The sequence below is a fragment of the Ovis aries genome, chromosome 1, assembly GCF_016772045.2.
Source record: "Ovis aries strain OAR_USU_Benz2616 breed Rambouillet chromosome 1, ARS-UI_Ramb_v3.0, whole genome shotgun sequence".
NCBI lineage: Eukaryota > Metazoa > Chordata > Mammalia > Artiodactyla > Bovidae > Ovis > Ovis aries.
The window spans coordinates 235,384,415-235,412,256 of NC_056054.1; the positions used below are offsets into that span (position 1 = coordinate 235,384,415).

The following is a 27,842-nucleotide window of genomic DNA, read 5'->3' on the forward strand; positions in this document are numbered from 1 at the left end:
AAAGTCAGGACTTGCTTTTAAATAGGGGAAAGTTTGAGGCGGAAGCGGAGAATTGAAAGGAGGCTGTAATAATAAAGGAGTTCATTGGTGGAAGTCGGGATTCCAAAGTATGGAGGCTTCTCATTGGTTGGGCTGCTGCCGGTGATGTTTCTTAATGCAGTGCTGCTGCTGCTGCTAAGTGGCTTCAGTCGTGTCCGACTCTGTGCAACCTCATAGACGGCAGCCCACCAGGCTCCCCTGTCCCTGGGATATTGCAATTCTATTTTGAAGCTCTGAATTCCTGCTACATTTAATTCGTACTAGGGCTATAAGGACATTAGTAATGAATAAATCCGAGTTTCCCATTTTCAAGAAATTCGCAAATTTTTCATGGGGACAGGAAAACAGCTACAATAAAGAAGAAGGTAAGTGCCATAAGAATTATGCAAAGACGTAAAAGTATTCAAAGAAGAGAGAGATTTTTTTTCAAGTGTTAGAGGTCACTGGAAATTAGATTCAGCAAAAGACTTCAAGGAGAAGGTGATGTTTGAGATGTGTCCTGAACAACTAACTTCTACTTATTTTATTTTTAAAATTTATTTATTTCAGTGCACTAGGTCTTTGTTGCAGCATGTGGGACCTAGTTTGCCAAGGAACTGAACTCAGGCCCCCTACGTTGGCAGCATACAGTCATAGCCATTGGACCACTAGGGAAGTTCCAGAACTAATATTTCTATAAGGCAGTAGGATTGAGAATATTCCAGATGGAAAAACTCCCCACATAGCATGAGACTATGATGGGGCCAGGAATGGTTGCAAAGCAGCAGGGCAGGCTCCTGTTAATTTAGGCTACGAATGTGGTAGTGGTGGCTTCCCAGGTGGCCCTAGTGGAAAAGAACCTGCCTGCCAATGCAAGAGTCTTAAGAGACACTGGTTCAATCCATGGGTCCAGAAGATCCCCTGGAGGAGGGCATGACAACCTACTCCAGTATTCTTGCCTGCAGAATCCTATGGACAGAGGAGTCTGGCAGGCTATGGTACAGGGGCTGGAGGCATGCACACACACATGTCCTAGTGGTCAGAAACAAATCTAGACAAGCTGGACCTTGGAGTTAAGTGGGCCTGAGTTTGGACACTGGTGGCACCACTGAATAAATACCCAACGTAGGTAGAGTTATTTAGCTTCTTTCAGCCTCAGTTTTCTCACTTCTAAAACGAACCTAATCATACATTTCTCAGGATCATTTGAGATATCCGTTCTGTGTGTGTGCCTAGTAAGTTGCTTCAGTTATGTCCACTCTCTGTGACCTATGGACTGTAGCCTGCCAGGCTCCTCTGTCTATGGAATTTTTCAGGCAAGAATACTGGAGAAGGTTGCCATGATGTCATCCAGGGGATCTTCCTGACCCAGGAATTGAACCCTGGTCTCCTGCCTCTATAGCATTGCAGGCGGTTTCTTTACCACTGAGTCACCAGGGAAGCCCATTCATTCTATAGTAGGTGTTTAATATAGGTATTATTATTTTTCAGAGGTCTTGAATACAAGGGTGAAGAGTTTCTATTTTCTTAGCCAGTTTATGGAAGGGTTTGCACAAGGTAACTACAATTGGAATAATCCTTCAGCAATTTATAAGACTAGAGGGAAGTGGGGTGGGGAGAGGAGACAGGGAGATAAGTTAGGAGGCTACTTTGTAGTAAGCTAGTAGATCAGTGGGCTTCTCTGGTGGCTCAGACAGTAAAGAATCTACCTGAAATGTGGGGACCCAGGTTCAATCCCTGGGTTGAGAAGATCCCCTGTGGTAGGAAATGCCAACCCCTCGCCTGGAGAATTCCATGGACAGAGGAGCCTGGTGGGCTACAATCCATGGGGTCGAATCCTCAGGGAGATGTTACTTCATAGTCAATCAATAATATCAACTTTTTATTTTTGACTCTTCAGAATATGCAGGGTTTTTTTTTCTTTCCTTTTCCCTCTTGCTGTTTTACCATTGGATTGTTCTGCTAGCAGGCAAAAAGAAAATCAGTGAAACTTCTATCAACCAGTGTCATCATAAACAAAAGGGGAACTTAAATATCTGTGATTACTATGTGAATGTAAGCATCTTTGAAAGATTTGGGTGGACAAAGCTGAAATTAACCACTTGAATTTAGCATTTTATGTGGATTATATGCACCAATAATTCTTAACTTCCCTTTGTTCCACCAGTACTGCTGAGTCACTATAGCCTGCAAAGAACTTCTATACTATAAATAATTTTCTATCGGTTAATTTAAAAAGCAGTAGGACACGACTCATTCAGAATCAGTTGTCATGGAGCACTGATCAACCACATAGAACCTTGGGCAAGTCATTTAATAATCTTGAACGCAGATCACATGTCTGTGACTTGGGGGAAGGGTAATCTATTTTTTGCCTCATTCTTAAGGCTGTTATGAGGATTGAATGAGGTAACTGATATAAAAATGCTTATTTTTATAAGCCACAAATGCCAAAGATTAGAGAAAATCTCCATCCACATAAATAAGGCAAAATCATTATGAACTACAGTAGAAATTCTCCCGCTTTGTTTCCTTCCTTGCTCTCTGAAGATCTGCATGATTTGTCTTCTCCCCCTCAAACCCCCCCCCCCCCCTTCCCCCTGCCTCCGCCCCCAACCCAGTTGGCAGGTACTTTACTTCCATATGTTGACCACAGTTAACCTCTCATTTGGGGTGATGTTTCCAAAGTATGACTTCCAACGAAGTAGCCATTTTGTCATTTTGAAATTGTGTTGTTTGCCCTTCCCTGTGTTTGGGGATAAGCATAGGAGGTTTGGGTTCAGACATAAATTATTTCACCAAGGGCACTTTTGGAGGAGGAAAAGTTATTTTTCACTCACTTAATAAAACAACTTCTTGTACAGCAAACTCCATCTCATTAAGGACTGTACTGGAGACTCCAGGGGTGATTTAAGAGACTGAGTCAGCATCTTTATCTTGTGATGCATTGAAAGATGTGTTAGTTCCCCTAGGGAGGAAGAAAGGAAATTGAAAATAAAATCTTTTATTCCTCTTTTTGGCTTATTTTTCAACTAAATGAAGTGGTTACTTCTGAACTACAGACACACAGATGAGAAAATGTGTGTAATTACTTAATAAGAGGGGGACTTGCATAATTAAACTGAAATGCAATGCATTTTAAGGAAAGGGAAAGCATCCCAGCTAAGTTTCTGGCAGACAATAATGAAGGAAAGGAAAAAAAAAAAAGAAAAACATTTGAGGCTCTGAAATCACACTTCTGTTGATACATATGGTGTTAATGGATTTTGAGCGGCCTCAACCTCCTGGTAGGCAGATGGTTTTATACTTGTGCTTAAACTAGAGGTTAGATGGCTTGGTGGAAAAAAGCAGTGAGCTTTCATCTCAAGTTTAGTTCTGGACCTAATGATTTGTGGATTTAGCTCTGTCAAAGGATGAAGACAACACACTTTTCAAACATATTGTCACGCCTAATACCCTTTAAGATACTCAAACATTGGCTGGGCCCGGTAAATAAATCATAGTTGATCTTCAGAGAGATTTTTTTTTTCACCCCTGGATAAAGTCAAGTTTTATAACTAAGTAACTTCTCTTATCCTGGGCTAAAAGTTAAATCAGGGAATCTATGTCTCTCATTGGATTGTCTGTTCAAGGACACAAACAACTGAAAATACATACCAGTTTGTGTTAGGTAACTAGAAAGGAGTATTTCTGAAAATAATTATGCTGCTGGGGAACTATAGTAATAAGCTCCCCGCCCCCCAAACCCACATTTAATGAGAAAAATACTGGTCCCATTCCAGATCCTTACTAGCTTAAGACCATGTGTTTTACACAGTAATTGCATATTTTTTTAGTTAACTAGCCATTGTACCATCAGCTCATACATTTTATGAATGGAGACAGCACTCCTAATTGATAAGCACTGCATGCTTATAAATGAAGTTAAAACAACAGTGACACTTTGGGAAATAAATGTAACCATTTGCCTGCTTCCCAGGGATAGCTTGTTTAGCAAAAATCCAAGAAAACTGCAGATCTCTGCATTCAGGATTCATTACTGGAAACTGAAATGTGTGTGAAAGATAAGAAAGTGAATTGCTAACTTTTCCTTTTGGTCAGACAAAAGTGCTAGGAGCAAAATGAGGATGGTTGGGGAGATGGGCTGGAGCCTAGAGAATCACATCAATAAATATATTCTCACCTGGGTTCACTGGGTCCCAGGACACCAAGACTCTTTCAACACAAAACACAGTTGTTGCCAGATAATTCCACAAGAAGGAACTTTCACCTTCTTTGCACTGTGGTGTTTACAAAGCACTCTGGAGAGAATATATGTAAGTCTATAACACTAATTAATTGAGGGATGTTATTTGGATCAAAAAATGATTGGATGGACAACTGTCTATGATATAGTAAGGGGGAAAAAAGCAGTTTACAAAACAGCATGTGCAGTACAGTTCATTGTTTTGTGTGAAAATAATTCTATAAATATGCAACACTAAGACTGCAGTGAGACATAGCAAACAAACAAGGAGTGAAGTAGAGGGAATACAGATGATTTTTGCTTTCTTCTGACTTATGTTTTCACACAATAATGTTTCTTTTAAGACAAAGTTCTAAAAAAGGCTTTAGGGAAGGAAACATTTAAGTCATAAAAACATGGGGCAATGATTATTACTTAGACTAGTAAATCTCTAGACTTAAGGGAACAGAAAGCAATTAAAATACAGACATAAAGAACACAGAATTTATATTTCTTTCACACACTAGAACAATGCATATTTGAGAAGTGAAATATTTAGCTAGGTCAGGCTGTACACATTCAAGGAATCCTATATCATGATGTCTGTTAGCATTTAAGAGTTAGTAACTGAAGAGTGCACTAAACAACAACAAAAAAAAAATCTGGCTCATACAAATACATATTATAAAAGTAACTTAATTAAAAAAATAATTAGCAATTAGTAATTAGAGCTAATCAGTGAATTTAGCAAAGTTGCAGGGTATAAAATCAATACAGAAAAATCACTTGCATTTCTAGATACTGACAATTTAAAAAAATCAGAGAAATTAAGGAATCAATCCAATTCACCATTGCAACAAAAGGATAAAATATCTAGGAATAAACTTACCTAATGAGACAAAAGAACTGTACACAAAAAATTATAAGACATCAATGAAAGAAACCAAAGATGACATAAACAGATGGAGAAATATTCCATGTTCCTGAGTAGGAAGAATCAATATTGTGAAAATGACTATACTACCAAATGCAATCTACAGATTCAGTATGATCCCTGTCAAATTACCAGTTGGATTTTTCACAGAACAAGAACAAAAAATTTCACAATTCTTACGGAAACACAGAAGTCCCCGACTAGCCAAAGAAGTCTTGAGAAAGAAAAATGGAGTTGGAGGAATCAACCTTCCTGACTTGAGATTATACTATAAAGCTACAGTCATCAAGACAGTACGGTACTGGCGCAAAAACAGAAATATAGACCAATGGAACAAGATAGAAAGCCCAGAAATAAAGCCATGCACCTATGGGTACCTTATTTTTGACAAAGGAGGCAAGAATATACAGTGGGGCAAAGACAGCCTCTTCAATAAATGGTGCTGGGAAAACTGGACAGCTACATGTAAAAGAATGAAACTAGAACACTTCCTAACACCATACACAAAGATAAACTCAAAATGGATCAAAGACTTAATGTAAGACCAGAAACTATAAAACTCTTAGGGGAAAGAATAGGCAGAACACTTAATGACATAAAGCAAGATCCTCTATGACCCACCTTCTAGAGTAAAGGAAATAGAAACAAAAGTGAACAAGTGGGACCTGATTAAACTTAAAAGCTTTTGCACAGCAAAGGAAACTATAAGCAAGGTAAAAAGACAACCCTCAAAATGGGAGAAAATAATAGCAAATGAAACTGACAAAGGATTAATTTCCAAAATATGCAAGCAGCTCATACAACTCAATGCCAGAAAAACAAAACACCCAATCAAAAAGTGGGAAAAAAACCTAAACAGACATTTCTCCAAAGAAGACATACAGATGGCTAACAAACACATGAAAAAATGCTCAATGTCGCTCATTATTAGAGAAATGCAAATCAAAGCTACAGTGAGATATCATCTCACACCAGTCAGTATGGCCATCATCAAAAAGTCTACAAACAATAGATGCTGAAGAGGGTGTGGAGAAAAGGGAACCCTTTTCACTGTTGGTGGGAATGTAAACTGATACAGCCACTATGGAAGACAGTATGGAGATTCCTTAAAAACGCTAGGAAAAAACCACCGTATGACCCAGCAATCCCACTCCTAGGCATATACCCTGTGGAAACCAAAACTGAAAAAGACACATGTATCCCAGTGTTCACTGCAGCACTATTTACAATAGCTAGAACATAGAAGCAACCTAGATGTCCATCGACAGATGAATGGATAAAGAAGTTGAGGTGCATATACACAATGGAATATTACTCAGCCATAAAAAGGAACACATTTGAGTCCATTCTGATGAGGTGGATGAACCTAGAACCTATTATTCAGAATGAAGTGAGTCAGAAATGGAAAGATAAATATCATATTCTAACATACATATATGGAATCTAGAAAAATGGTGCTGAAAAATTTATTTACAGAGCAACAGTAGAGAGACATAAAGAATAGACTTATGGACGTGAGGGGAAGGGAGGAGAGGGTGAGATGTATGGAAAGAGTAACATGGAAACTTACATTACCATATGTAAAATAGCCAATGGGGATTTGCTGTATGGCTCAGGAACCTCAAACAGGGGGTCTGTATCAACCTAAAGGGGTGGGACGGGGAGGGAGATGGGAGGGAGGTTCAAAAGGGAGGGGATATATGTATATCTTTGGCTGATTCATAGGTTGAGGTTTGACAGAAAACAACAAAATTCTGTAAATCAATTATCCTTCAATTAAAAAACAAAAAAGAAAAACTGGTCCTCTAAAATAATTCAAGATTTGAACTGAGAAATATTTCTGTTAAGAATTCTAATATGCTGAGACCAGAATCCATCAGCACCTTAAGGACTAAAGAAAATTGAAACATGTAGTGATGGAGAAAATAATGGGAAAAAGGCTGTCTCCCATGTTACCGGTAGAAATGTATTTTCATCACTCTAAATGGCAATCGGGTAATATTCACCAAAAGTCTTAACATCATGGATATCTTCACAATTCAGTATTTCCATTTTTAGAAACTTATCCAATGGAACATATAAGAACATGAACAAATCAACGAGGGTGCTCATAGCAACACTGTTATGACAGTGAGAAATACGCAATGCCTTAAATGTCCCATAAAAGAGTGGTTTTTTGCTTTTATGCTTGAGTAAATCATAGTAATCCACTAAATCCATAGTATACTGTGCAGCCACTAAAAAGAATTTTTGCATGAATGCATCTAATAAACACAATGTTGTACAAAGGAAGCCAGACAAAAAAGAATATATGCCCGATGTCATTCATATCTAGTCAAAATGAGGCAAAAATAACTAATGGATAACTTTGAAAGTGCCTTGTGACTGGTGGTAGGCACAGGGCTTCTGGAGTTCTGTCAGTGTTCTTTTCTTGGTCTCAGACTGATACATGGGGATGTTCACTTTGTAAATGTTCATCAGACTGTACACTGATGATTGTTTACTTTCCTGAATGTCTGTTGTACTTCAGTTACTTCAATAACATTTACAAGATGAAAAGTCGTAAGAAGGATTCATAACATAGAAAGAAGTTCAGCATATATTTTAATATAAAAAATCCTTTTCCATCTTAAAGGATAGAACAGAAAGAGAAAAATCTTATTAGAAAAATCATGTTATATAGAAAAATATTTCTATTTTTATGGAAAAATAAGTGGATGATGTTCACAAAGTGGCACTGGTGACATCTCTGGGTAATAGAATGATAGGTAATTTTAAATATTTTTTAAAATATTACCATAAGTATGTATTACTTTTGTCGGAAGAAAAAAAGTCAAAATAATATCATTTAAAAAATGAGAAACGTATATATGTAAGTTTGTTAAAACAGAGAAAAGAGTGAGTAAGAGGGCTTCCGTGGTGGCTCAGTGGTAAAAGAATCTGCCTGCCAATAGAGGATACACAGATTTGATTCCTGGTCCAGGAAGATCCCACATGCCGTGGAGCCCTAAGTCCATGTGCCGCAGCGTCTGAAAGCCCAGTCCTAGGGCCTGTGCTCTGCAACAAGAGAGGCCATTGCAGGGAGAAGCCTGCACATCGCAATGAAGAGTAGCCCTTGCTCACTGCAACTAGGGAAAACACCTAGACAGCAGTGAAGACCCAGAATAGCCAAAAATAAATATTTTTTTTTAAGTAGAGTTAATGAGAATATGCTAGTAGTAAGAGAGTTGACCAAGATCTGTTAGGATTAAATAACATGGCATTTTAAAAAGCCTTGATTCAACAATAGAATACTTTTGGGATTTCCCTGGCCGTTGGGTGATTAAGACTCCACCCTTAAAATGCAGGGACTGCAGGTTCAATCTCTGGTTGGGGATCTAGGATCCAACATGTCACATGACAAGGCCACATTTAAAACTAAATAAGTAAAAAAATTAAAAGGGAGTAAGAACTAAATTTAAAATTATTAAAAAAAATTTAAATGGAAGTTTTCATTTTAATACTATATAATGTGGCTTTAAAATGAAGGTAGGATGTTGAAATTCTAGAACAAGTGTATAATAACAGACTCTGCCCCACTAGTTTTCTAAGTGATGCAAGCAGTCTGGACCTCAGCTGTACTGTCTGTAGAATGGGTTTAATGATACCTTGCCTGCATCCTCCCAGAGGTATTTTGAGAATAAGTGATATAAAGATATAGAAGCTTTGAACTTTTCAGAGATGTTGGTTTAAGGTATTATTACAAGGACAGCTTACGAAAAAATAAAAAAATTGGATGCTACTTGAAAATTTTGTGAGACTGTACACTTAAGAAGCATACCTATATATTTAGATTTTGGGATAACAGTTTTCAGTCTTTCAGACTTTTATACAAGAACATTTTTGTAAAGATAAAATGAAGAAGATAAATTTCTGTTTTCACCTTGAGAAAAACAGAACAATGGTCCAGATTCAAATTATTTTTGAAAATTGGATGATAGCCCTAATCTATAATTCTTGCAATTTACTGAAATTTCCCGCTAAGGAGAGACAAAGAATTGAGTCCTTCACCCAGAAAACACATTTGCCTCAGCTTGTGTTAGAATTCTGTGTATGTCCTCCCTGTCAATAGCTGAAAGACAATCCTTTCAGTGGCATGGTCTTCTGGGATTGGTTAAATAAATACTGAAGAGTTGACAGTGAACACAGTCTTAAGACTACAAATATTTTTCTCCATCTGCCTCCTCTACCCTGTCCATATTCTATGATTTTTATTTTATTATCTTAGAGACTTGGCATTAACATGCATATAATGTTTGATGCTGGGAGGGATTGGGGGCAGGAGGAAAAGGGACGACAGAGGATGAGATGGCTGGATGGCATCACCGACTCAATGGACGTGAGTTTGAGTGAACTCTGGGAGTTGGTGATGGACAGGGAGGTCTGGCGTGCTGCGATTCGTGGGGTCGCAAAGAGTTGGACACGACTGAGCGACTGAACTGAACTGACTGAATAGTTTACAACAAATTCTGTGTAGAACTAGTACTTTTATTTTTCCAAGGAGTGTATCTGAGGATTGTTTGTCTATATCCACTTTATCTGGAGGACAGCATTCATTCAGTGCAGTGGCAGTTTGAAATAGACCTCACTAGTTGGTCATACTAACTCCAACAAATAGATCTCTGTACCGTTTCCTAGATCAGCAGTGCTAAAGTGTCCTTGGACCAGTAGCATCAGCATCATCCGAGAACTCGTTAGGCCTGCAAATTACTGGCCCCTGCTCTAGATTTACTGACTGAATCATAAAGTCTAGAGATGCTGCCCAGTGACCAGTATTTTAATAAGCTCTCTGGGTGATGCATGCAAGTTTGATAACTGCTGTTCTAGGGCAGGGGCCCCCAGTCTCTGGGATCTAACGGTTGATGATCTGAGGTGGAGCTGATGTAGTAATAATAGAAATAGAGTGCACAATACATGTAATGTGCTTGAATCATCTGGAAACCAACCCTCACCCCTACCCTTGCTCTCTGGAAAAATTGTCTTCTGCAAAACTTGTGCCTAGTGCCAAAAAGATTAGGGATCACTGCCCTAGAGAGACCATAGGTGACTGTTCTAGAAGTATAGTATGCTCCTTTAAGGAACCTATGAAAATAGCCAGTACACATGGGTTTACTTTGAAAACAGCATTGAAATCTCAAGACAGTTGTCATCATAGAAAACAAATGGTAGCACTAGCAGCTTCACCTTGCAGCATTTGACCGTTTTCAGGCCAGCTCTATAGTAGATTAGAAATATTCCTAATTTACAGACAAGAAAGTAAACTCAGAGGGGAAGTGGAAAGCACTCTTAGAAATTGCTATAGCTTTTTGCATCATCTGAAAGTTCCTCTAATGCTAATTACAGTAGAGATGGCTGTTACCTTGCCTTTCAAAGCCTTTCTGTATGCAAAACGGAGACTGAAAACCAGGATACTGGTCTTGCTTCCATCAGTAAATCATCCTGGTCTTGAAGTAAGACTCAAAAAACAAGAAACCCCTGAAGAACAAGAGATCTTTACTGTGGAATCATCAGTTTCCTGTTCAATTTCTCAATCTAATCACATCTATCTGTGTAAGAGAGATTTTGTATTTATGAACATCCAAGGAGATCCGTTTCAGTGGACCACTGCATTGAATGAGTGCTGTGGATATTGTTTCGTCCTCTGGGCAAAGTGGATATGGACAAACAATCCTTGGGTATACTTTTTGGAAAAATAAAAGTAGCAGTTCAAAACAGAATTCATTGTAAAGTACTAAGGGCATATTAATACCAAACTCCCTAGGGTAATAAAAGGCCTTTTCTCTAAAGTAAGCTCAGTTTACCTATTATAGAACTGATTTTTACAAAGCAGGTATAAGGTAAAACCAGGAAAGGGACAACCAGAGCAGCACAGAGGAGCCTGGCAGGCCATAGTCCATAGGGTCGCAAAGAATTGTACATGACTGAGCAGGTGTACACACACACACACAGCCAGAGGTAACAGCTTTATATTTTTAAGCTGAATTAACTTCATAAAGTCACAAATATAGAAGGCTTTTGGGATAGTTAATTGCTCTGAACCTCAGTTTTATCACCTATAAGAAGGCATAGCAGGATATTTGTGAAGATTAATGAGTTAATTCATATGAGTTGCTTAGGACAGTGGCTAGTGCTTAGCAAGCACTCAGAGGAACTTTAGCTAAATTAATATTTTTTAACTGTAAGTGTTATTCTGTTTTCAGATTAAATTAACGACATAATGCTGAAGTCAGTACAAACAGATCAACTAAGATTTGTGAGCAGGTTAGTAATAGAAAAGTTCTCATGTTAATGGACATTGTTGCCTTTTTCCTGTGTGTTCAGTTCAGTTGCTCAGTTGTATCTGACTCAACCCCATGGACTGCAGCACTCCAGGCTTCCCTGTCTATCATTAACTCCTGGAGCATACTCAAACTCATGTCAACCAAGTCGGTGATGCCATCCAACCATCTTATCCTCTGTCGTCCCCTTCCCCTCCTCCCTTCAGTCTTTCTATCAGGGGCTTTTCCAATAAGTCAGCTCTTCGCCTCAGGTGGCCAAAGTATTGGAGTTTCAGCTTCAACATCAGTCCTTCCAATGAACATTCAGGACTGATTTACTTTAGGATGGACTGGCTGGATCTCCTTGCAGTCCAAGGGACTCTCAAGAGTCTTCTCCAATACCACAGTTCAAAAGCATCAATTCTTCTGCATTCAGCTTTCTTTATAGTCTAATTCTCACATCCATACATGACTACTGGAGAAACCATAGCTTTGACTAGATGGCAAAATAACATCTCTGCTTTTTAATATGCTATCTAAGTTGCTCATAGCTTTTCTTCCAAGGAGCAAGTGTCTTTTAATTTCATGGCAGCAGTCACCGTTTGCAGTGATTTTGGAGCCCCCCAAAATAAAATCTGTCACTGTTTCCACTGTTTCCCCATCTATTTGCCATGAAGTGATGGGACCAGATGCCATGATTTTAGTTTTCTGAATGTTGAGTTTTAAGTCAACTTTTTCACTCTCCTCTTTCACTTTCATCAAGAGGGTTTTTAGTTCTTCTTCACTTTCTGCCATAAGTGTGATATAATCTGCATATCTGAGGTTATTGGTATTTCTCCTGGCAATCTTGATTCCAGCATGTGCTTCATCTAGCCATTTCTCATGATGTACTCTGCATAGAAGTTAAAGAAGCAGGGTGACAATATACAACGTTGACGTACTCCTTTCTCAATTTGGAATCAGTCTATTTTTCCATGTCCAGTTCCAACTGTTGCTTCTTGACCTACATACAGGTCTCTCAGGAGTTAGGTAAGGTGGTCTGGTATTCCCATCTCTTGAAAAATTTTCCACAGTTTGTCGTGATCCACACGTCAAAGGCTTTGGCATAGTCAATAAAGCAGAAGTAGATGTTTTTCAGGAACTCTTGCTTTTTTGATGATCCAAGTGGATATTGGCAATTTGATCTCTGGTTCCTCTGCCTTTTCTAAATCCAGCTTGAGCATCTGGAAGTTCACAGTTCTTGTACAGTTGAAGCCTGGCTTGAACTAGCATGTGAGAGGAGTGCAATTGTGAGGTCATTTGAACATTCTTTGGCATTGCCTTTCTTTGGGATTGGAATGAAAACTGACCTTTTCCAGTCCTGTGGCCACTGCTGAACTTTCCAAATTTGCTGGCATATTGAGTGCAGTACTTTCACAGCATCATCTTTTAGCATCTGAAGTAGCTCAGCTACTATTGAGCTATGCTATGCTGATGCTGGGAGGGATTGGGGGCAGGAGGAGAAGGGGATGACCAAGGATGAGATGGCTGGATGGCATCATGGACTCGATGGACATGAGTCTGAGTGAACTCCAGGAGATGGTGATGAACAGGGAGGCCTGGAGTGCTGCGATTCATGGGGTCGCGAAGAGTTGGACATGACTGAGTGACTGAACTGAACTGAACTGATGCTGCTATTACTATGGAGCTCAATAGCTCCAGCACCTCCGCTAGCTTTTTTCCTAGTGATGCTTCTTAAGGCCCACTTGACTTCACATTCCAGAATGTCTGGCTCTAGGTGAGTGATCACACCATCATGGTCATCTGGGTCATGAGAATATTCTTTGTATAGTTCTTCCGTGTATTCTTGCCACCTCTTCTTAATATCTTGTGTGTGTTAGTCACTTAATTGTGTCCTACTCTTGTGACCCCATGGACTGTAGCCTGCCAGGCCTCTTTGTCCATGGAATTCTCCAGGCAAGAATACTGGAGTGGATTGCCATTTCCTTCTCCAGGGAATCTTCTTGACCCAGGGATCGAACCCAGGTCTGCATTGCAGGGAGATTCTTTACCATCTGAGCTATAGAGAAGTCTGGACACAGACCCCCTTCAGCAATCATGGTGAGCCACACAAAAGTCCCTGTAAGTCAAGGCAAAGAGAACTTTTTTATAGAGAGGAAAAGAAAGTTGAGAGGGCTGTAGTAAGCAAGAATCTGCCTGCAATGCAGGAGACCTGGGTTTGATCCCTTGGTTGGGAAAATCCTCTGGAGGAGGGCATGGCAACCCACTCTAGTATTCCGGCCTAGAAAATTATAATTCAGAGTATAACTACCATTTACCCAGGGATTCAGTAATAAAATATGTAATCCCTTAGTCACCATACTTTGAAAATAGCCAATCTAGCTAACTTTCTTGTATGTAATATCTTAGTGGAATTTGATTTACCTGTTATAAAAACAGAAACTATCCTTAGGCCCTTAGAATGATAAGTTTTAATTCACTGATATAGGTCATATTTAAAACAGAAAAGCTAGAGAAGGATTGCTGCATAAGGTATTTGGCATTCATCCAGTTGGCCCTTGACATGGAGAACTCTTGTTGGTCTGAGAGACACCCAGCAAGAGGACAATGGTCCTGGTCAGAGTGGTATCAAAATCTGTTTTTCCCAATTCAGTATAATTCTGTAATCAGGTCACTGTTATGAAAACAGTGCTCAGATATACTTCAGTTTGGGTAGTCTTAAAATGCACACATTAAGAAAGAAAACAAAAGGAAGGAAATAGCCCCCCCTGCCACCTTTTTTTAATGGCTTATCTCAGTTGATCCTTATAATATTGAAATGTATTACATGTATGTGTTTATGTGCATGTAGAGTTTTATAGCTGGGAAAACTGGAGCACAGAGAGTTTAGAGTCAGGGAAGGGTTAGAAACCATACTGATAACTCACTAGACATCTTGAAAATATGATCATGACCTTGTAGAATGCAAAATGCTGAGTGGCTGGAACATTACACAGGCAATTAAGACCTCTGTCTGTCTTTTCCTCTTTCTTTGTTTTCCTTTCTCTCTCCATCCTTCTCTCCCTGCTTCTCTCTTTCTCCCCTACTTCCATCTGCCTCTCTCCTTTTCTTTGTTCTTTAAATAGATGATAATTTAAACTTTAAAACCTACTATTCAGAGCTCCCTGCCAGCGTACACCATGGTGATATACCCTGGTAGTCCACCAGGCTCCTCTGTCCATGGGGATTCTCCAGGCAAGAATACTGGAATGGGTTGCCATACCCTCCTCCAGGGGATCTTTCCAACCCAGGGATCGAACCCTGGTCTCTCATATTGCTTGCGGATTCTTTACTGTCTGAGCCACCAGGGAAGCCCTTTGGTGTTTAAAATTAATAAATAGAAATCTCAGTTAAATAGAGTGGAATTACCAGAAGAGGGAGCTCTCATGTAGCAATAGTAGAGCCCAACAGGAAGAAAATAGACTCCTTCCCTGGCAAGGACTTAGACAGTGAAAACTCATGGACTCTTGTTTACTACAGCCCTCCCCACTTACTTTTCCTCTCTATAAAAGCGCTCTTCTTCCCTTGCAGGGACTTGCATGGGGCTCATCATGATTGCAGACCCTGAATTATAATTTTCTGCTGATTCCACATGAACCCAGCTTTGCTGGAGAAATAGCCGACTATGTATTTCAGGATAGCATTGGTCTCTAAGCTTAACGGTACTGATTTTCACTTCTTGAATGGCCTTGAGGTAATATACACTTCTGAACTTTAAACACTGAGGATAAACATCTGGGCCTCAGCATATTCTAACTTGAAGTCCGTGTTCATGGATCCAAGTCATGGTTTTTCTCTCTTCCTGATTGGGTACTGAATTATTTATACCTCTCTCCAAGTAATGAGATTCAAATAATTAGGGGGGGGAGGGAAAACATTCTAAATTGCAAAGTACTGGATAAGAGTTAGTTTTTGTTGTTGTACTTTACAACCTTGAATTCTTGTAACTAATACTAGTTAATCTCCAAAACCGAAACCTTGAAAAGGTGCTATCATGTAGACCTTTGGCGTGTCAGATGTTATAGTTCCTGTCATTTCTATTTATCAATAATACATATTCAGCAAAAATACCACATGGTTGCTGTACATCCTTCAATGTAATTACCAAACAAATGTGTATTCAGCCTGTCAGAAGCCTAATAGAGAGCCTCAGTCTTAGTTATAGACTAAAACTAATGATGGTAACTCTAAACAGTGACAGACTGGATGACAGTCCCTGTACAGTCTCGATTTGCAGTTTTGTGTTTGGCAGAGCTCATAGATTTTATTACCAACAATATATTGCAGTCCAGAGGAAAAATGGAAGCATTATGAGCCATTTTCAAGGACTGTCTCACAAAACACACACTGTAATCACCCAGCTGCAGAGAACAATTCCTTTCTGATATGACATGGTGGGGGCTGTTTTTTCTATTATTGCCATTTATTTTAAAGACAGGGAGTATGCATAATACAGTATCTTTCAAAAGGGACCAACATAAAAGCTGTGGGTTTGTAAGTAGTCAAAATGCCTAAAACCGTTCAGAATTAATAACGAACAATGCAAGAAAGAAATTCTGTTTCAGGAAATGACTCAAGAGTCAAATGTTTAACCAAGGTGTAGTTTTGATTTGAAAACATGGTTTGACAAAATACTGATATAAAACAACTGAAGATAAAATTATCACAGTGGATTTATTTTCAGTTTTTCAAGTTTCAGTTCAGTCCAGTTCAGTGCTTCAGTCGTGTCTGACTTTTTGCAACCCCATGAACCGCAACATGCCAGGCCTCCCTGTCCGCCACCAAACCCAGGAGTCTACCCAAACCCATGTCCATTGAGTCGGTGATGCCATCCAACCATCTCATCCTCTGTCATCCCCTTCTCCTCCTGCCCTCAATCTTTCCCAGCAACAGTCTTTTCAAATCAGTCAGCTCTTCACATCAGGTGGCCAAAGTATTGGAGTTTCAGCTTCAACATCAGTCCTTCCAATGAACACCCAGGACTGATCTCCTTTAGGATGGACTGGTTGGACCTCCTTGCAGTCCAAGGAACTCTCAAGAGTCTTCTCCAACACCACAGTTCAAAAGCATTAATTCTTCAGCCCTCAGCTTTCTTTATAGTCCAACTCTCACATACATACACGACCACTGGAAAAACCATAGCCTTGACTTGACGGACCTTTGTTGACAAAGTAATGTCTCTGCTTTTAAATATGCTGTCTAGGTTGGTCATAACTTTTCTTCCAAGGAATAAGCGTCTTTTAATTTCATGGCTGCAGTCACCATCTGCAGTGATATTGGAGCCCCCCAAAATAAAGTCAGCCACTGTTTCCACTGTTTCCCCATCTATTTCCCATGAAGTGATGGAACCAGATGCCATGATCTTAGTTTTCCGAATGTTGAGCTTCAAGCCAACTTTTTCACTCTCCTCTTTCACTTTCATCAAGAAGCTCTTTAGTTCTTCTTCACTTTCTGCCATAAGGGTGGTGTCATCTGCATATCTGAGGTTATTGATATTTCTCCTGGCAATCATGATTCCAGCTTTCGCTTCCTCCAGCCCAGCGTTTCTCATGATGTACTGTGCAAGTTTAAGCTCAGCAATAAATAGTTAAAAACTTTTAACTGAACTATGGAATTGTGTAAATTTACTCTTCCATGTTTTAATTCTACAAGTTGTAAATTTCTGAGTTATTAAAATTAACATCACTAGTTTCATTTTCACTTTCTGTTTTCTGGTAGGATTATAGTGATATTCCAGAATTAGTTCAGACCTACTAATAAAATTAAGCAATATCTACCCAAAAGCACCCATTCCTTTATTTAACTGGCAATTAGTCTTTAATTAAATTGATAAGGTAGGGAATACCACTATTCAGAAACACTTCCATGAAAAAAATCACAAATTGATAGAAAACATCACAGAGAAAATTTCCCCAAATTTCAGGTCTGACATCATTTGAAGGGGAAAGATAATATTGATTGACATTTTTATATTAAAAGTACAGAATAGGAAAAACAAAAAGAATTTTAAATTTTGATAAAAAGTTAGTTTCAGGTAAAACATAAAAACAACTCAGAGAGTGAGATAGACTTGCTTTTGTAACCAAAACCCCTAAACTAATGTCAACTGTAAATGATTAATTTTACACCCTGCATTTTATGAAGTGAAGTGAAAATAACCCTGTGATCTAGTCACCCTATACTAAAACACCCTGTTTTATTTCTTTCATAGCACTCATTACTATCTAAAATTATCTCTGTGATATCTTTACCTATTAATTAGCAACTGACTTGCTCAGCTATGTTTAGAGATTATCAGCACCTAGCACATTAACTGAAAATAGGTTCTCAAAAGTATTGTAGCATTAAAATTATAATTTAAAAAATTAGGGGGAGACTTCTGTTAGATCTCTGTTCTCTAGATCTCTCTAAACCTCTGTTTTATAGATTCCATTCTTTTTTTTTTTTTAACTTCTCTCTTATTCCTGCTGTCTATTTGGGAAGAAAGAGAAGCATTTTGTTCTGAATGACACATAAAAAGTGTTTCCTGACCTAAAAATTTAAGAATAAGGCCATAGAAACATGGGTTTTATTGTAGATTTTAGAGCCTATGAAAAGATGCATATTGATAAATTCTCTCTAGAAAAAAAAAATTATCCAACCCTCTCCAGGCCAGAGGAGAACAGTTTAGTTTCTTCTTAAAAAATTTAAAATCCACTACAGGTACGGATTCTGATTAAATATACATTTCATAAAATACACAGTGTTGTGCCTTGATGCTGTCTTTTGAATGGCAGTGGAATGGCTAAAAACATGGTCTCTGGAGCCAGGATACCAGAATTTGACTTCTGACTCTTCTATTTAATAGCTATTAATTTTAGGGAAGTTAAATAACCTCTTTATGCTTAAATTTCCTCATCTGTAAAGTGGGGATTATAATGGAAGCTTCTTTTTAGTTTGTAGAGAATGAATGATTGTATAGCAAAGGGAACTTTACCCAATATCTTATATTAACCTATAATGGGATATAACCTTAAAAAAAAAAAGAATCACTGCTATATACCTGTAAATAACACAATTTTGTAAAGCAACTATACTTCATTTAAAAAAAAAAGAACAATCAGTCAGTATATCTGAAATGCTTGGAAAAGTATGTGACTTATAGAGGGGACTCAAAAATATTCTGTTATTATCTATTCTAAGAAAAATATCCAAAGTGATATTATTAGTATAAAATTACTTACCATAACAAATATCGTATCTCCATACAGAAACTTCAGACCAAGTGTACTTGGGAGATATGCTTTTAACACATATTGCAGGTTCATAAGCTATAGCCCCATAGAACCAAGTTTCACAGACTGAAACCTTTTCACTCTTTCAGTCACTTAACTAATATTTATTGGATGATAAACTACAGTATTTCCAGCTACCTTTAGATGCTAGGAAGAAGGCTTAGAAAGATAATTTTAAAAGATGAAGAGCTTGAGTACCAAACTGAGACTTGTTTGATCACCCTTGCTGGCTACCATCTTTTAAAGAGAGATCTGAGCAAACAGAAAAGTTCTCATGTGCACCATCGAGGTTCCCTGTTGAGGTATCATGCAGCCTTCCAAGAGCAGAACCAGTGAACTTGGGTGTAATCTGCATATACTAATATGCAGATCCTGAATTTTTTCTTATTCATTAACTACTTACAAATGGCTACTTAATATGTTAGATTTAGTACTAGGCTTTAGTTCTAGAACTGGAAAAGAATCCCAAACACCAAACTTACAAACTGCTTACAATGTAATCAGAGATGAGCCATGGAGGGCTCGAGCTTCGGGAATTTTGATTTCAGAAATAAGGATGGGTAGGGTTAGCTTAGTGAAGAAACAGAAGGAGAAAACTGTGGTAAGCAGAAGGAAAAACATGTAGAAGACCTAGAGGGTGGGTCCTAGACTGGATCAGTTCAGCCCTGACTCACCTACACAACCAAATCTTAGGAGGTGTTTTCCTCCTCTTCCCTTCCCTTCTTATTTTTAATGCTAGACTCTGCCCCTTCCTATAAGTCACTCCTTTTTGCCCTCAAGAGATTTTAAGGTAACTGGTCAAGGGTGGTACCCATGCATTGGTATTTTAAAAATCATCTAGTGATGCTGAAAGTTAAAGCCACTCAGTCGTGTCTGACTCTTTGTGGCCCTCTCCAGGCCAGAATACTGGAGTGGGTAGCCTTTCCTTTCCCCAGGGGATCTTCCCAACCCAGGAATCAAACCAAGGTCTCCAGCATTGCTGGCAGATTCTTTCCCAACTGAGCTATCAGGGAAGCCCTAGTGATGCTGAAGGGCAAGGCAATGAAAACAGTTGAAGGTGGTACTTCACCCTTCACCAACAACAGCCTGTAACCTAGGTGGCTGCATGGTTTAGTCGCTAAGTTGTTTCTGACCCTTGATACCCCATGGACTGTAGCCTGCCAGGCTCCTCTGTCCATGGGATTCTCCAGGCATGAATACTGGAGTGGGTTGCCATTTCCTTCTCCAGGTGATCTTCCCGACCCAGAAATCAAACCCAGGTATCCTGCCTTTCAGGCAGATACTTTACCCACTGAGCTATGAGGGAAGATAACCTAGACCTAGACCTAGGGCAAAATGATAATCTTGAAGTTTTTTATTCATGAGCAGGTTATAGTCAGACTCACTTTGTAATTATTCCTCTGGCTGACTAGTGGAGAATGGATTGAAGGGAGAAAACTGGAGGCAGAGGGACCATGTAAGAGGTTCTCGTAGAATCTGCATTATTGCCTCTGGATTTCCTGTTTCTTAAACCTGGTCTGTTAAATGTCGCAACTTTCAAGTTTCAGGCTATCTTCAAGTGCTGAAACTTGAGGGGGATTTGAACTATTAACACTCACAAACCATAAGGGCACGCATTCAAACAGACTTCTCCTCCCCACGTGGATGAAGATGGATTTCAGCAATCTATAGATACCCTAAAATGTGTGTAAATTTTTTAACTTTCTAGAGACATGTATTTTTCTACAGTAGGGTCTGCCTTTTTCATCAGCTCAACAAAATGCTGTATGACCTCTAAAGGTCACTGGCCCATAAGGCCTTGCAATAAATGAACTTGAGTGGCATATTTGGAAATTAAGTCATTTTTAATACAGCTCTAAAAAATACAAGGATATTTTAAAAAACTGTCCCATAACTCAAATTCTCCAGTGGCTTCTAAGCCTGACAAAGCATCAGAATGATCTAGGGAGACTGTGAGAAGTAGAGTTCCAGACCTCAACCTAACACTGTTAAATCAGAATGTGTAGGGGAAGATCAAATTGATTGTAGTTGTTGGGGGCTTGGGGACCACTGAGAAACTTGTTCAGTTCAGTTCAGTTCAGTTGCTCAGTCATGTCTGACACTTTGCGACCCCATGAATCGCAGCACGCCAAGCCTCCCTGTCCATCACCATCTCCCGGAGTTCACTCAAATTCATGTCCATCGAGTCGGTGATGCCATCCAGCCATCTCATCCTCTGTCATCCCCTTCTTCTCCTGCCCCCAATCTTTCCCAGCATCAGAGTCTTTTCCAGTGAGTCAACTCTTTGCATGAGGTGGCCAAAGTACTGGAGTTTCAGCTTCCTTCCTTGCAGTAAATACATTTACTTCTACTTTCCATCATCTTGCTTTTATGTGATCTCTGGATCAGGAAGATCCCCTGGAGAAGGAAATGGCAACCCACTCCAGTATTCTTGCTTGGAGAAGTCCTAGGATAGAGGAGCCTGGTGGGCTACAGTCCATAGAGTCACTAAGAGTTGGGCACAACTGAAGTTGCTTAATGCACTCATGTCTATTAGCTGTGCAGAAAAACTGAGCCAGGAGCTTTCTCTTAAAATAATGACGTCACTAATGCTGTATTTTCCCAGTATACGTGGGAGCATCTTCATAACTCGACTTATAATTCTGGAGAATTTTTTGAGTTAGAAGGATTTTCTTTTTTCTTTTTCTTTTTGTCAGTACCTCTTTTTCTCACTCTCCTTACCAAGAATTGTCATTCAGTCCTCTCCTAAGAGTGCTTCTACTGAAGATTCTTTGTGCCAATCATTCTAAATTGTCTTATCTTAGCATTTGAAATGAATGGATACATTGCCCCCCTTTTTCTTTGAAGAGGCTTGCCGGCTTGAGGAAATTATTTTTACTCTCAGATGAATCTGGCCTCCCTCTTACTTTCTCCTCCTCATGCTATCAGCTCCACATCTGGCACCTAGTACAAGGCAGAAACAGCATGTTATCAACCATGAGAAGAAAGAAACATAAGGCACTTAGAAGTCTTGGGTCTCTTTTATTGTCCTATTGAAAGCACACTCTGGTATATCTGAAAAGGTTTAGATGATTAAAAATGAGATGTAAGAATGTGTTGTCCTAGGCAGTTGTGAAGGCCGAAGGGAAGCCTTTTGTATTGCTAGGCTGAGGCTATCTCCAAGGACAGCTTGGAATAGCAGCAGAGCATAATATTCAGAAGGACCGATTATGCAGGATTGATACAGTATTTGGTATTATTTCTTGTTCTATCAGATTTAATAATGTGAATTTGACATAATTAAGTATTCTAAACGACAGCAACACAATTGCTGCTTTGATGCAAGACTTTCTGAATGAGAAATATTCATGTTAGTTCCCCCCAAAAGAATCCATGCTAAGAAAATCTAATTTAAACAAAATGTTTTCTTTAGGGCTGGGGCTAGAATTCTCTGGCAAGTTTTATTTTATACCTACTCCCTTTTCATTTTTACTTTTTCCTCCTGTTTCTTTTTTCCCGTATTTCTACATCTCATTGTTATCCTATTCTCTTCTACTGTCTAGCTCAGCTTCTGCCTTAGGGTTCCACATCCATGGCCCTGAGGAGCTTGGCAGAGGTTCTTAGGCATGACAACACTGTGTGCTCCTTCTGTAAGGACATCCAAGAAACAGGAAGGCCTGGGAATTGGAGGGGACCCAGTATGCGTGAGTATTCAACCCTTTATTTTCCAAAGACTCTGTATAGTTATCCCCTTGCATTATAGATGTTATCATCCCATTTATTAATTTTTCTTATTTAATGTATATTTTCTTATTGTTGTTATCGTAATAAGATATCAGACCCTTTTAGATTTGGTCTTTGCTCTCCACCTAGAATACCCATCAGATAAAGAAATAGGGTCCGTTCTTGGAGAAGGAAATGGCAACCCACTCCAGTGTTCTTAGGGTCTGTTCTGTGGAAGTCTGACAGTTTTTTAACCTGCCTGAAAAGAAATGCTCCACCTCCCAGTACACATCACCTCTTGTGTCCAGTCCTTCCCCTCCCCGCATGGGGGACTGCGCTTGCAAGAGAAAATGGTTTCAGGACCACCCAGTGCACAAAGGCCCCTGTCTGCAACAGTGGTTCTCAGTGGGTTGATTTTGCACCCCTTTCCCCAGGACATTGGACAGTTATCTGGAGACATTTTTAGCCTTTGAAACTGAAGGGCTGCTACTGGCATCTAGTGGATAGAGGGATCATGCTAAACATCCTGCAGCACACCCCTGACGCCCTCTGCCACTGAAAAAAGGATTATTCAGCCAAAATTGAGTGGTATTGAGGTTGTGAAACTAGCCCTTTCCGAGAAATCAGACGTGCCTTGTTATGTGAGTTGCTCGGTGCATGCACAGCAGCAGGGAAACGTGTCCATGAGACTCAGTGCTGACTCACAGATGACAGTTGTGCCACCTTTGTGAAAACTAGCTATGCTTGTTAGACCTGATGGGTATTTATGTGTCTGCCAGACACTTGGTTTGTAAGAGAAAGTGAAGTCTGCTAGGCAGGGGCCAGGGTGGAGCACAGTCTATTTAAAGAGGACTACTTGGGCACTGGCAACCCTGACTCTGCCCTCAGCTGATTGTGGGGCTTGTTCCCCTCACCATTCTGGGCCTCCTTCTCTCCTCTGTCAAATAAGAATTTGAATGAACTCATCTCTTCCTGTTCCAGAGTTGTGTAATGAATGAAAAAATTCCCTCACAGTTAAGTGTAACTCTTTGACATAGGTTAAACAGGGCATCTTTTTCATCAGTAGGTCCCTAAGATTTTTGTCATCAAAAGCAAGAGTTATCTTTAAATGTCTGCATTTGAAGTGTATTGTCTTGAGTAAGCTTGAGATCCCAGGAATACAGAGTATCCATTGGTGTTAAATGTGGCCCCTCCAGGATATTCTTCTTAGAAAATTCCAGTTTGTCTCGCTGCTTGTCTTACCACTTACCTTGAGGAGCTGGCAGTGCTTTTCTACCAGACATCCATCCACCTGGCTGACCACTAATGCTTCCTAGGAAAGGCACTAGTGTACGGTCAGGTCTAAGGAGAGCCACTGGGAATTTTGTGACCTTGGTAATGACTTCATTCCTTATCCTACACCACTCCTTCTCTGAAAACATCCTGGATCAATGGAGCGTTCATTGGTCTGATACAGCAGTATCCAGAAGTCTGTGAGGAGAGAAGAAAAGGAAACAGGATTAAATAGTTAATAGTTCGAGAACTATGTAATACTGGTACTCAGCACATAACACATGCTTTACAGATGTTATCTGATTTCACCATCACAAATACCTGATGAGATGGGTAGTACTAACATTGCTTTACTGATTAAAAAAAACAAGCAACTGAGGCTCAGAAAAGTTATCTCCATTTCCATTGTCTACGGAAAATGTTATGAAAAGAGATTTAAATAATAAAATAAATTTAATGGGTCACTCAACTGAGAAGTCTGGAGATAGATGTAGAAGTCAAGCTTGGTCCAAAACCTTAACACATGTCAACACTTTCCCAATTTCTCTTTCTCTTTTCTGTTTTCTGCAGTGTTGGTTTTGGCTTTAGGCCACACTGCGCCTCCCAGAAACTCTTGGCTCTTCCTTAGGACCTCATCTCTCTTTGCTTTAGAGTCGTCTGTGTTCCCCACCCAAGCCGTGGGATTCATTCTCTCACCAGCTCTTGTTGAGTCATATATTTTTCCCTGAACTATCCATGTGTGATGATGGGGGTGAGCTGGTGCTGGGAAGTGTTGATCAGGTGCCCCATTCCTGGTGCTGCTGGGTCAAAGGCATAAGTCAGAAATTGGCTGAATTCCTGAAAGGAATATTTGGGTACTGTTGGTGAGAAAATTTGAAGGACTAGATATTGAGGTGGTAACTCAAAATTCACCAGTAGGTTAGGAAATGAGCAAAGTGCCTGGAATTTCTACTACAAAAGTAATTTTTAAATAAGTCTAAAACAAACTTTAAATTTAAATGGCAAAGAAACAAAAAAGATTAATGTCAGAGTCTGGGCTACCGATTCTTAATTCCCAAGCAAGTTCTAGAAATCATGGAGATTTTATATGAGTAATTTAGAATTTATTATGCAATGATATTTTGAAGCTGGTCAAGGTAAGTCATGGAGACTAAACAGTCCCACTAACTATGTTGGTTTTCAACACTCATATTACTGGACATATTCTCACTAATCAGTGGGAATTCTCATGAAAAAGTAATCAGAACAGATTGGTTCTCTGCATCCAACCCTTCTGATCATTTTGGAATAGGACCATTGGAAAGATCTCTGGATCCATACAAGTGTCTTTTTCTTCTTTCAAACACCTCACCAATTTCCAAAGAAAGACAGCATTTGTTTTTAGTTATAAAGTATTTCTTCATCATTAATAATATGATAGTTTAGAGAGATTTGAGCCAACTTCATATGATTTAAAAATAATGAAGCTAAAACTTTAAAAAGAAGACTATATTATTATACCTATTAATGAGGTTTTTCTTTCCATGGAATTTTCCAGGCAAGAATACTGGAGTGGGTTGCTGCGCCCTCCTCCAGGGGATCTTCCTGACCCAAGGATTGAACTCTCATCTCTTACTTCTACTTGCATTGGCAGGCAGGTTTTTTACCACTACCACCACCTGGGAAGCCCAGTTTAAAACACAAGCATCTTTAATGAAGTACATTTACATGGGTTGAGGGAAACTGGGAAGCAACTGCTTATCCCATAGAAACAAAGATCATGAAACATGGACATTAAACGTATTTGTCCCGAAGAAATAAAGGGAACTTAATAAAATTTAACCTGAAATAGTAGTATTCATATTTGGATATTGTGTCATTTCTCTGTACAGGTGGATATCAGGTAAGATTGCAAACAGGTTTCTGATCCATCACCTAGTTACCGATATACAAAAGTAGGCTTTGATTAACATTCCATCTGGATGGAAAATGTATCCCCTCTTTAAAAAAAATTACACATTTTTCTAATTCAGAAACCTAGGTTTGAACAAAATATTGCTTGTGAAGAAATTAACACAAAAATTTCAAATATTAATTTTTTTTCATCTATCTCAGGCTACCATGAAAGGGGCTTCTCTGATAGTTCAGTTGGTAAAAAAAATTCACCTGCAATGCAGGAGACCCTGGTTCAATTCCTGGGTTGGGAAGATCCACTGGAAAAGAGATAGGCTACCCACTCCAGTATTCTTGGGCTTCCTTTGTGGCTCAGCTGCTAAAGAATCCTCCTGCAATGTGGGAGACCTGGGTTCGACCCCTGGGTTGGGAAGATCCCCTGGAGAAGGGAAAGGCTACCCACTCCAGTATTCTGGCCTGGAGAATTCCATGGACTGTATGGTCCATGGGATTGTAGAGAGTCAGACACGGCTGAGCGATTTTCACACTTCACAGGCTACCATGAAATCACAAAGGTAGAAATAATTGAAAACCAAACCAAAACAAAACCTCCTCTATAATGTTACTTTTATTTTTTAATTTTTAAAAGATTTATCCTTTTTTTTTCTTTGTGCTGGGTTGTTGCTTCACAGGCGTTTCTCTAATTGCCCCGAGCAGGGGCTCCTCTCTAGTTGCGGTGCGTGGGCTTCTCGTTGCTGTGGCTTCTCTTGTAGAGCTCAGGCTCTAGGGTGTGTAGGCTTCAGTACTTGTGGCACGTGGGCTCAGTAGGTACAGCTCCCGGACTCTAGAGCACAGGCTCAGTAGTTGTGGTACATGGGCTTAGCTCCTCCGCAGCATGTGGAATCTTCCAAACCAGGATCAAACCAGTGTTCCTTGCATTGCAAGGTGGATTGTTAACCACTGGACCACCAGGGAAGTCCCTATAATGTTAGCTCTTAAAACAGAAAACAGACTGCAACACTAAGATGACAGTCATCCACGTGGACCTATTTAGAAGCTCTTATTACCTCTGGGTAGAAGTCAAAGTAGGCCTCCTACTGTAGGATGTCCTCTGTCTCTCTCTGTCATTTTTTTTTTTTTTTTTTTCTGTCTGTCTCTCTCTAATACATCACACTTTGAGTAACCAAGAGGTCAATGGTATATTCAGAGGAGTGACTTTGTTGCTAAAAGGCCTCAAGATGAGATCATGTCCACTGTCTGAGGTCATGTCCACTCTCTGGATTTGTTGAAGGAATTTGGATGTTTGACCTAGGAAATAGCAACTTCATTTCTTTTTCCAAATAACTCAAAAATTAACTTGACCTAGAAAACTCAGTGTTTGATTCATTAGCATCTTTAGGAACAGAAGCTCAAGAAAGTGGTTAAGCACACAAATGACACAGTTGGAAAGTCAGGGGTTCAACTATCTGTTCAGCACATACTAATTGTAAAAGTTTGGCAACATATTTAACCACTCTGAGCCTCAATTTCCTTGTCTGATAAATAGGGGAAAATAACAACTAACTTGTAGAGTTATCATAACAATCAAATGAGTCAACAATGTATTCAAAGTGTTACAGGTAGCAACTGGCATTAGTAAGGATTCAACAAATGGTCTTTCAACAGCTGCTTTATAAATGTTCATCACACTTTACCATTATTTATCAGAAGTATGCAGTGATAAAAATTCTTGCCTTTGTAAGTAGTCATTCCAGCCATTAGCTGAGGTGTTCAAGCAGCTTCTTAAGGTGTAAGGAATCTAAGCTTGAAGTCATCAGGTTTGGATTTGAATTTCAGTTCTAACACTCACCAGCTCTGTTCAACTTGGACATGATATTTAATTTGTTTGAGCCTCAGTTTTCTTTTCTTAAATTAGGATAATATATTGTTCATGAGTTTGTTTTTTCCTGAATAATAAATAATATAATAAGAACAAGGTTATCATTTTTTTTTTACTATTACAGATGTTCCTGAACTTATGATGTGGTTATGACCCATGAAACCCACCATAAATGGAAAATACCGTTAAGTCAAAAATACATTTAACACATCTAACCTGCCAAACAGTCTAGCAGTCTAGACTGTTTAATACAGTCTAGCCTACCCTGAGTGTGCTCAGAACACTTATATTGGGCAACATCATCTAACCCCAAATCTATACTATAATAAAG

The 27,842-nt window shown here is 39.3% G+C and overlaps 1 long non-coding RNA gene across 1 annotated transcript; it reads left to right on the forward strand.

Moving 5' to 3' along the window:
• Positions 1-170: 170 nt before the first annotated feature.
• Positions 171-27,842, forward strand: LOC132657310 (uncharacterized). Its single transcript, XR_009595295.1, has 3 exons — positions 171-404; positions 22,329-22,469; positions 27,636-27,842. It is a non-coding gene; the product is annotated as an uncharacterized LOC132657310 (long non-coding RNA).